This window comes from Oncorhynchus kisutch, linkage group LG4 (genome assembly GCF_002021735.2).
Source record: "Oncorhynchus kisutch isolate 150728-3 linkage group LG4, Okis_V2, whole genome shotgun sequence".
In the NCBI taxonomy this organism is placed as follows: domain Eukaryota; kingdom Metazoa; phylum Chordata; class Actinopteri; order Salmoniformes; family Salmonidae; genus Oncorhynchus; species Oncorhynchus kisutch.
Genome location: NC_034177.2, coordinates 64,416,083 through 64,428,208, shown reverse-complemented (window position 1 = coordinate 64,428,208; position 12,126 = coordinate 64,416,083). Strand labels below are relative to the sequence as shown.

The window sequence follows — 12,126 nt, the reverse complement described above, 5'->3', positions numbered from 1 at the left end:
TTTTGCTTTGTCATTAAGGGGTATTGTGTGTAAATTGATGAAGGGGAAAACAACTTTTTAATACATTTTATAATAAGGCTGTAACATAACAACATTTGAAAAAAGTCAAGGGGTTTGAATACTTTCTGAAGGCACTGTACTTGCCCATACAGTTCATTGATGCACACCCAGCAAAAATACATTCATAAAATGGCAGACAGATGTTTTTTTGTTTGTTTGCTCATACACATAGCATTGAGTTAGTGTGCAAAAATGATCACTGTACATAAATGTATGTCATCAATGGATACCATCCAAACATGAGGAGTGTGAGAGAGCAAGTGGCAAGGCTTAAAGAAAGAGACTAAGTGCAGGAGAGTGAGAGATGAGAGGAGAGTGATGATATACCTTGTCAAGGCATGGCTGTGCTCCACATTTCATTATGGAGGCTAAAACCTCAGACTTAAATGTGTGTGTACGTATGTACGTGCGTGCTAACTTGTCTGTGTTTTTGCATGCGTCTTTTTCGCTTAGTGTGATACTATATACTGTCAAAGACTGGGGTCATACATCAGTACATTACACATGATACTATGCTTTCACACAAGGCCTCCAGAGTGGCGCAGTGGCCTAAGGCATTCCATCGCAGTAATGGAGGCGTCACTACAGACCTGGGTTCGATCCCGGGCTGTATCACAACCGGCCGTGATCGGGAGTCATATAGGGCGGCTCACAATTGGACCAGTGTTGTCCGGGTTAGGGGAGGGTTTGGCCGGCTGGGGGGCAGGTAGCCTAGTGGCTAGAGCGTTGGGCCAGTAACTGAACGGTTGCTGGATCAAATCCCCAAGCTGACAAGGTAAAAATCTGTCGTTTTGCCCCTGAACAAGGCAGTTAACCCACTGTTCCCCAGTAGGCCATTATTGTAAATAAGAATTTGTTCTTAACTGACTTGCCTAGTTAAGTAAAGGTTAAATATTTTTGTATTTTTTAAAAACACTCCTATTGCCTCTCCTTGGTGTGTGTATGTGTGTGTGTGAGAGAGAGTGTGTCTTTGTTCATTAACAGGATTAGATACTACAGACCGGGCATCAGTAATGGTGATTAAGTATTGATGGAGGGAGTTGCTGTAATAAATCTGATTAACCAGGCCTCCAGAGTGTGTGAGGACAGGAAATAAGCCTGAAATGGCTCCTGTGTGTTCTCATGTGTGAATGCATGAGTCTTTTAACACATTTGCCCTGCAAAGTCAGTATGTGCAGCTGAAGCCAACCGGAACCAGTCTTCCCAGTAAGACCTTCACTGGAGATGATGACCTCCTGGGTGAAGTGTTGGGCTGTATTAAACCTCCGGTCAATGGGGCTAACATGGATAAATACAGGCTTACTCAGTTAGAGGGAGATCATATTCATAAGCCCGTGTTCATGAAGTGTCTCAGTTTATAAATGCTGATATAGGATAAGTTTAGCATTTTAGTTAATTATCAATACGATTATATGGTCGGGGGTTGGGGCCTGATCCTAGATCAGCACTCCTACAGTTTTTGAATATGGGCCCTGGAGCATGTCTGGAAACATAGCCGTCTACTGTAGTTGAGGAAGGCATCAGTAATGAGGCAAGCATTGGGAAGAGCCTGGTTGGTTGTTAGTGTCAACACCAACCATTCGAGCAGCCATTCAGTGTTCAAACCAAAACAACTCTGATTAATTGTATAGTGTTGCTTCCTGTTTGACAGGATGTGTGTTTTGTGATTATGCTCCTTCTTAAGAAATCATTATTTCAGACTGCTGATTGCTTCACTCTTCTCCTTCTTTCTCTAGCCTGTGTGATCTCACTTCCTGTGTGTCCTCACTTCCTTTGTGATGTCACTTCCAGCAGGTCCCAGCTAGTGTCCTTGTCCTTTAGCAGCATCTGTTCTCTCTAGTCCAACTCTAGTCCAACTCTAGTCCAACAACTTTCCACACCCACACATTGAGCATATCATCCCATAGAAAACTTTCACAAAGATATTCGGAAGTGCAATTACTCACTTCTCATGTGCTTATTACTCAGTTATTACTTTCACATGACTTGAGAACACTAAATGTGTCCTCAACACACAGACTACAACAGGATAGTTGCCAGAGGAGTCAGGTTTTGAATTGTACATTTTCTCTACGATATGTTTTGTCAGGGTGTTGGGTAATAATCTACTTATCCTCTAATCAGTCTTTAGAGTTTTTGCAATGCTCTAATGATAACAACAAGTGTGTTATCTGCTGGAGTGGGTTACACGGTAAATTGTGGCATCTATTACTGAGAAGGATATCACCATTCACATCCGGCCTCTTTCACCATATCTCTTCCTGTGTAATTCTCAGGGTTTCCTCCTTCCGAGCCTAGGCTGGGGGTTCACACAGGGCCTTAAAACCTTTCTGTATCAATGAATACAAATTCAGCCCATCCTATACATTGTATTTCTTAAAATTGTATTTATATATACTTTACAGCTGGGACGATAAACCAAAATGAATCAACACCGACCATACCAATCACATATCACAGGCATTTTGCAGTAGCCTATACTAGAGGAATTGTTATGTTTGAAATTAAATACGTTTGCTAATATGGGTGACTGTTTATGGAACAATTGATGGTTACAATCATCAAACTAGTAGTGCTTAGGGTTTTTCAACCACTCCACAAATGTCTTGTTAACAGACTATAGTTTTGGAAAGTCGGTTAGGACATCTACTTTGTGCATGACACAAGTAATTTTTCCAACAATTGTTTACAGACAGAATTCACTGTATCGCAATTCTAGTGGGTCAGAAGTTTACATACACTAAATTGACTGTGCCTTTTAAACAGCTTGGAAAATTCCAGAAAATGATGTCATGGATTTAGAAGCTTCTGATAGGCTAATTGACATAATTTGAGTCAATTGGAGGTGTACCTGTGGATGTATTACAAGGCCTACATCCAAACTCAGTGCCTATTTGCTTGACATCATGGGAAAATCAAAATAAATCAGCCCAGCCCAGCTCAGCCCAGGAAAAAATGTGTAGACCTCCACAAGTCTGGTTCTTCCTTGGGAGCAATTTCCAAACACCTGAAGGTACCACGTTCATCAGTACAAACAATAGTACGCAAGTATAGACACCATGGGACCACGCAGCCGTCATACCAGTCAGGAAGGAGATGTGTTCTCTCTCCTAGAGATTAACGTACTTTGGTGTGAAAAGTGAAAATCAATCCCAGAAAAACATCAAAAGACCTTGTGAAGATGCTGGAAACGGGTACAAAAGTATCTACATCCACAGTAAAATGAGTCCTATATCAACATAACCTGAAAGGCCGCTCAGCAAGGAAGAAGCCACAGCTCCAAAACCGCCATAAAAAATCCAGACTAAGGTTTGCAACTGCACATGGGGACAAAGATCGTACTTTTTAGAGAAATGTCCTCTGGTCTGATGAAACAAAAATAGAACTGTTTGACCATAATGACCATCGTTATGTTTGGAGGAAAAGGGGGAGGCTTGCAAGCCGAAGAACACCATCCCAACGTGAAGCATGGGGGAGGGGGGGGGGGGGGGGCAGCATCATGTTGTTGGGGGTGCTTTGCTGCAGGAGGGACTGGTGCACTTCACAAAATAGATGTCTTCATGAGGGAGGACAATTATGTGGATATATTGAAGCAACATCTCAAGACATCAGTCAGGAAGTTAAGGCTTGGTTGCAAATGGTTCTTCCAAATGGACAATGACCCCAAGCATACTTCCAAAGTTGTGGCAAAATGGCTTAAGGACAACCAAGTCAAGGTATTGAAGTGGCCATCACAAAGTCCTGACCTCAAGCCTATAGAAGATTTGTGGGCAGAACTGAAAAAATGTGTGCGAGCAAGGAGGCCTACAAACCTGACTTAGTTACAGCTCTGTCAGGAGGAATGAGCTTATTTATTGTGGGAAGCTTGTGGAAGGCTACCCGAAACATTTGACCCAAGTTAAACAATTTAAATGTAATGCTACCAAATACTAATTTAGTCTAGGTAAACCCACTGGGAATGTGATGAAAGAAAAAAAAGCTGTGATCAATCATTCTCTCTACTATTATTCTGACATTTCACATTCTTAAAATAAAGTGGTGTTCCTAACTGACCTAAGACCGGGAATTTTACTAGGATAAAACATCAGGAATTGTAAAAAACTAAAACTATTGTAAATGTATTTGGCTAAGGTGTATGTAAATTTCCAACTTCAACAGTATAGTTGTGTGTGTGTATATATATATAGCTGGCAAACATTAGTAGCCTAGTGAATTTCATACACGTGTAACTTGATCACCTCACTAAACACTAGAACCGCTTGGCCTTTCAGCCTATGAGTACCCGCTGCAGAATGTTTCTGGGCGTTTTCCTTTAGCATATGCATCCGATGCATGTCAACCCGCAAGGTGAGCAATCATAAGCACCAGCAGTTGATAAATAGTGCATCAACTTTTGTAAAGGATTAATTGCTTGAAGAAATATGAATAAAAATAATAGTTATTTGTTTAGATAGAGTCAAGGATATGTTTTGTATAATTCTACGAAGTCCTAGAGAAAACAATTGCCTAATAGCCTATTTTCGATTCCCAATAAAAACATTACCGTGTAATCCATTTGATCAACTTTATTTGTGCATGAACAATTGAAAAGGATGAATTCCTTGAAGAAATATTAGTGGAAATACTGTATATTCGTGACAAGATATAAAACAGTAATTTGTTGATTTGTATCATACACTGTATAGACTTCCACAGTATGAGTCATAATACATATAAAACCTAGAGGTCAAACAGGGAAATTGTTCCAATTGTTTTTCCACAATTCATTTTTCCCATAGGGGATTTTAGAAACACTTAAAATATGGGCTGTGATTCGTGCAGGCTTACTCTGGCGTGACATTTTGATAACTGTGTAAAACTCTCTAAGAAAAGGTGACTTTTATCAATATATTCATCTTTATTTACTCTCAGATTCGAAAATGCTAATTAGCATCAAAGTAGACATCCAAAACTACTTATCCCTGCAAGCTCCTGCACATCATCTCTAGCTGACTGACATCTTTGCAAACAGGTAATGTTTCAATTTAAAAGTTGCATTTCACAGTTGTGCTGAATGCATGTACAGCACGGTTATTCTTGGAAATAGAGCTGCACCTTTTATTTGACAAAGATAAGTGTCATAGAAACGGCAGAATATGCTCCTTCTGATAATATAAAGAATTCAAAATGTTTTACCTGCATGTGACTCTGAAGGAGGATTTGATAATGTGATTCTCCTTTCCCGGCATCTGTCAATTACAAGATGTGCCCAATTCTTCATGTACAATCTGACAACTGACAGGCTTAATATTGTCACTAAATTCAGTTATGAAGTAAGGGACACAATTATTGCCCATTCATTTTCATTCACTCAGTGAGGACAGAGAGACGTATTAGCATCTGGCTGGGTACCAACGTCCTGCAGCACATTGTCTTAGCGGGTTACGTTCGGAATAGTTGTGAAAGAAAAGCTGTAAAAAGGCTTTAAATACTTTTCTGTTTTTTTTATCTGACAAATGAGCAATGTAAAATACAAACATTTTATGAAAAGCCAGGACATACCTTTTTTCATATTTTTGGGCAGATTTTTTTTATTTACAAAATCGAACGTCAGTGGCTGTTGTCCTATGGCGGTTCTAGAGTTAAGTTTCGCTGACGCAGGAGTGACTCACCTCGCTATGCTCCTGTTTTGCTCGTTATGTTTCTTTGTAAACAAATGCCTTAAACAGCTGTTTTGGGTAACCAGTACCAGTAAACTTTACAATGAAAAATGATCTAACAGGCGAAATAATGAACGCGAACTGCTTTATCTATTACATAGTGCACAAGTTATTTTATTTACGGTATTGGAAAATCATACCAAGAGTATTTCAAATATACCCTGGGATACGGTTACATACAATAGACTGCCTAACCCTAGTTGTATTGGTTTAAAGGATAATAAATAAATCAAAACTGTAGTGCACTTTTAATGTTATAAACGTATAGTTATATATAAACGTTATCAAACTAATTAAGGCAAGTTATCACCCAGTTCTACCCTATTGTATTACATATAAACACAGTTTATTAGGTACACCGTCTAGTACCGGGACCCCCCTTTGCCTCCAGAACAACCTGAATTCTTCGGGGCATGGAAACTTTGCTCAATTGGTATCAAGGGACCTAACGTGTGCTAGGAAAACATTCCCCACATCATTACACCACCTCCACCAGTCTGTACGGCTGACACCAGGCAGGATGGAGCCAAGAACTAATGCTGCTTACGCCAAATCCTTACTCTACTATCAGCATGACGCAACAGGAACCGGGATTCATCGGACCAGGCAATATTTTTCCTCTCCTCAATTGTCCAGTATCGGTGAACTCGTGCCCACTGGAGCCGCTTGTTTTTAGCTGATAAGAGTGGAACCCGGTGTGGTTGTCTGCTGCAAATAGCCCATCCATGAGAGGGACTTATGAGTTGTGAGTTCTAAGATGCTGTTCTGCACACCACTGTTGTACGGTGCTATTATTTCACTGTTTGTGGCCCGCCTGTTGGCTTGCACGATTCTTGCCATTCTCCTTCGACCTCTCACCAACGAGCTTTTTTCGCCCACAGGACTGCCACTGACTGGATATTTGTTGTTTGTTGCACCATTCTTGGTAAACCCTGGACACTGTTGTGCGTGAAAAGCACACAAGGCCAGACATTTCTGAGATACTGGAACTGGTGCGCCTGACACCGACGATCATAAAACGCTCAGTCGCTTAGGTCACTCGTTTTTCCCATTCTAACATTCAATCGAACAGTAACTGAATGCCACTTCTTGTCTGATTTTTATATTCTATTACACAAATCCAAGTACCGTAGTCACAGAACCTCCCCACACACACTGACTTACTCATGCACCTGAACGTTGCCTTGCAGAGTGCAGCTCTACTGTGTTCTTTTCTCAAGGGAGCATTTCGTCAAGCTGTGGAGAGTTATGATAAGATTACATTATTGTAGCTAGACTTAGCTGAGGGGAAATTGAGGCAAAAGAAACAAAAGAGCAGAGTCAGGGAGGACAAATGAACTCATGGTTTCATCACTGTGAACTCTGTGTGACTGATATGTTGCTTCTTGTATCCGGTTAGTTAGCCAACAAGGCACTTCTCTCCCTTTTTTGTCTTGCATTTCTAGTTTGTGTCTTTGATCTATAAATATATGTGATAAAGGTATTGGTGTATGTCACGCCCTGACCTTAGAGAGCTGTTTTATTTCTCTATTTGGTTAGGTCAGGGTGCGATGTGGGGTGGGCATTCTATGTTCTATTTTCTATGTTTTGTATTTCTTTGTTTTGGCCGGGTATGGTTCTCAATCAAGGACAGCTGTCTATTGTTGTCTCTGATTGGGAACCATACTTAGGCAGCCCTTTTTCCCACCTGTCTTTGTGGGTTGTTAACTTTGTTTGTGGCGCATAGCCCTTAAGCTTCACGGTTGTTTTTGTATTGTTTATTGTTTTTTTCTGCGTCATCCTAATAAAAAAGGAATATGTACGCTCACCATGCTGCGCTTTGGTCTACTTCTTTCAACGACCGTGACAGTGTAACTGTGGTGTTTCGTTATTTACAAGATGTCAGTGATTGACAACAGAGTCTGGGTGTAGGGCGATTCCATGCCAGTGGGAGTGAAAAATATGTTTGCTATCTCAAATTGTTCTGGCAATTCTCACATAGGAACTTCATTTAGAGGAAGGATGTTTAACTTGCTTTTTGCATCACCATTTTTGGGTGGTAAATCATGATGAAATTACCCATTTTAGGTGGTTTTTATACATGCCTCCTGTAAGACCCTATGATCTGTGAACCACACATATGGACTATGTATAGATTCTGAAAAACAAATGTTCACATTCATTTATTCAGCATTAAAAATATGAATATATAAAAACTATCCTTTTTGATTTTGCTTATATTTAGACATATTGTTTGTAACAATATACTCTTCCAAACATGTCAAATTTCCAGTTGGGCTCTCTGGTCCTTTTAATGATATGACCCATTTTATACATAGAAATTGACATTACCTGTTATTAAACAATCACAGCCCTCCTTTAAGATTGCACATTCAGGAAGTCACCAGCAGAGGGAGTTTCCTTTGAATCCATTTTCCCATTCAGTGTGTTGGTGGTACTCATAACATGTATCATACCATTAGAATTAGTAGAGAGTCCACTCTGGAAACGTTATGTACTTGTAGTGTATACTGTTTGGAGCAATATACTCTACCTCTTAAAATGAACCAAATCAAAAAGGGTACTTTTAATGAATGTAAATGAATAAATAATTGTGAAAAATGTATTTCAGAATCACACTATAGGTAGTATAATGACACCAAGATGTTGTCTGTATCATGTACGATTAATAGATCATTATGTCTCACAGTAGACATGTATAGGTCTAAAATGGGGCTACAATGGCCACTTTCATCATGATTTTCTAAAAAATGGTTTGGGATTTCAAATGTAAAAAAGAATTTCAAACACCCCCCCCCCCCCCCAATGATGTTGCTAGAACAACCTGTCTGTTTTTTTGTTGTGTGTATGCTAAGGGGGTTGTTTCCCTCTCTATGTGTGGTTGTGGGCCACCTGCTCAGTGCTGTAGTACATGCTGTAGTACATGCTGTAGTACATGCTGTAGTACATGCTGTAGTACATGCTTTAGTGCATGCTTTCGTTTCACATCAAAGTCAGGAGTCAGTATCAAAGGAAGGCTAGAGAATGCACTGTAGCCTACAATCTCACAGACCCTCAGAACCCTCTGGCTGCTCCCCGCAGCCCTGTGTCACATCTAAGCAGTGATTCAGTAACTCTGATTTATTATGTCCTGTGTTATGCAGGCAAAGCCGTTCACACTGCAAGCAGCCAACACTGAGGCCTGCTGTCTGTAAGTCACCACTGTCTGTCCTTTATGTGCATGTCACTGTGTATTACAAGAGACCCGAGGAGAGAGGGCCACGTGTTTTAATTATCAGACAAGACCGCGAGAGAGAAAGCGAGAGAGAGAGACAGACAAAGCTCCTCTGTGCCTAGGGTTCGCCCACTGAACTCTTATCACAACCGTGTGTGTGCGCGTTTGAGTCTGGGCACCTGCTTGCTTCGGGTCACTACATCCGGAGTCTGTGTATTGATTGGACTCCCTGAGTTGGGCGTTCTGGTGGGTGGCGGCTCTGTCTGACAGTCAGTTGATTGACAGTTATGTACTAAGGCTTCTAAGGGACAATTAAAAACACGTTCTAGCCAGTTATTATGCTGTTAGTATATGTGCACAACTGTAAGATGCGATACACATTGTTTTTGTTAGTCATGCCGCACGATTCCTTGTTTTTGTCATTTTGAAACGTTCGGTAACACATGATGTGACACCCAGCGTCATAACACTGTCATGACACGGTCATAACCATGTCATGTGTCATAACACTGTCACGACCAACCTGTTGTATTATTTTTATGGCTGGTGATGATGACATCTCAAAACCCACATTTATTCAAATGTGTTTTTTTCCCTGCCAAGAGGTTTCCTTTAGTTCCTTAAGTCCTTTGTTGTTGTTGTAATGAATTCTTTACAGTCACATTTCATCATGTTTGAAACAACTTGTAGAAAATACACTTTATGACACTGTCGAGAAGCATCATGACCATCCTGATCATATAAGCCAGATAGACCTACGTACGTACATGCCCTTATGTCGGTCATCAGTCACAAAGATGGTGTCTTGTCCTGCCCGCTAAATATGCTCCTGCATTCATCCCAGTCATCCGAAACAGAGCATTGGGGCAGGTGCATGTCTCACATCATTGTGTGCACAATTACAATGATAAATGTCTAAATATGTTTCGTGACAGTATTATCACCATATTATGACAGCTTATGTCAGCTGTTATGACATGGTTATGACCGTGTTAAGACGCTGGGTGTCAAGTAAAAGTGTTGCCGAAACGTCTCTATTGTCCTCTTCTGCAGCATCATTTGATTCCAAGGGGTGTATTTAGTCTCCCATGATGCAATGCTCAGCCTAGTTAGCCTGCAGCTGAGTTGGCTATCAAGCCCAGACAAAGCTTCATCTAAAGGTACACTGAGTGTACAACACATTAGGAACACCCGCTCTTTCCAATGTATAGTCTGATCAGGTGAATCCACGTGAAAGCTATGGTCCCGTATTGATGTCACCTCTTAAATCCACTTCAGTCAGTATCGATGAAGGGGAGGAGACAGGTTAAAGAAGGATTTTAAAGCCTTGAGACAATTGAGACATGGATTGTGTGTGTGTGCATTTCTGAGGGTGAATGGGCAAGACAAAAGATTGAAGTGATTTTGAACTGGGGTATGGTAGTAGGTGCCAGACGAGTGTATTAAGAACTTCCAATGCTGCTGTGTTTTTCACGCTCAACAGTTTTCTGTGTGTATCAAGAATGGTCCACCACCCAAAGGACATCTGGCCAACTTGACACGACTGGGAAGCATTGGAGTCAACGTTGGTCAGTATGCCTGTAGAACGCTTTCGACACGTTGGCTACGAGTGCTTCACTTCTTCTTCTTTTAAATTGTTGCAGTTCTGTCCTTGAGCTGTTCTTATCTATTAATATTCGACATTTTGTCATGTTTAATGCTTTGCGTGGATCCCAGGAACAGTAGCTGCTGCTTTCGTAAACAGATCCTAATAAAATACCAAATAATCACAACCCAAATTTTAAAAGTGGCAGAGTTATCCTTTCTAAGCTAATTTCCCTGGCTTTGTCTATTTGATGGCTTTGTGTTTGATTTACGTTCCCTGTAGAAGTAGATTGGTTCTGTGCTGGGCTAGTTTTCCTGGCTCCGGTCTCCTCAGTGTACAGAGGCCCATTGTTCTGTAGTGTGGTGTTGTTTGTGGTGTGTGTGTGTGTGTGTGTGCGCTTAGGGAGAGAGTGAGAGAGTGGTGGGTTAAGTCTTCCCCTGTGCGCTCTCTCTCACTCCCCCTCCCTCCCTCCGGTCTACTGCTGCCCAGCCATCCGGGGCATGCTATCAGGCACTGCCTCACCACCTCTGCCCTCACTGACCTCTCGGTGCTGGAAGGAAATGCCTCACCCCTTGACTGTGTGCTTGCACAGGCTTGTTTACGTGCGCAGGCATGTGCCATATTACTATCAGTCTCTGCACATAGTCAAGGGGTGAGGCATTTCCTTACAGCCACAATATAAAAAAACATTACCTTTGTTGGCCAGAAACAGTGCTCTGGGCTTACAGATAAAGTTACCTTGATCTGTTAGTGCCACAAACATAATCCACTTTTGAGTTCAGGGTTAAGTGCTCTCGTGGCTTGAGCTGTTAGACAGAAATATGTTTAACTTGTTAATAGTTTGCTCTGAACTATTATGACCGTATCTGTTTTGTCTTTACCACTCTTAAATTGTGAGTGTGTCTGATGTTTGTTTTTTGTGTCATGTGGGAAGGGGGTTCAAACTCCTCTAATGGGGGTCTTCTGGGGAAAGGGGGTGGGGGGGCGGGGGGTTGTCAGCACCCCTTTAACAGGCCAACATTGGCTTTGAGGCCCCCTCACTCTCTCCACTGCCAAATTACCCCCATCCAGTCCAGCAATCAGGCCCTGAACCACAGCTAGGCTTGGCAGCAGCCCCAACCCGCAAATACTTTGAGCAGTTGAACATGTGCCCTGTATTTAGAGGTAGAGCCCCCCCCCCACTGTCCAGTAAGACATCAGAGTCCAGTAGGTTCCATTGCTTACGGTATCATGCCTGTATTTTACTCTCTTTCTCACTTCCCATACTGTTTCACAATAGGGTCTTGGGGAAGTCACCAGTTTGCGACTGTAGACCTATATATACAGTGAAACACTCCTGTTCACCCATGGAAGTCTTATCACAGCCTGTGTGTGTTTGGTGCATATATACATACCAGTATCTTAATGCTCGTTAGTGTCGTGTCAAGGAAGCAAAACACGAAGCGGATTTAACTTGATTAGGAAAACAGCCCTAATGTTGGAAACAAACATTATTATGTTGTCTGTCATCCAGAGTCACATTTGTTTATTTTCCAAACAATAGCACGCAATATTTTAAATACAGCAGG

General features: G+C 41.4%; 1 protein-coding gene across 6 annotated transcripts in view; it reads left to right on the top strand.

The window, feature by feature from the left end:
- Positions 1–12,126, top strand: part of eml4 (EMAP like 4) — a 108,008-nt gene that overhangs the window by 60,082 nt on the left and 35,800 nt on the right. The window lies entirely within an intron of this gene.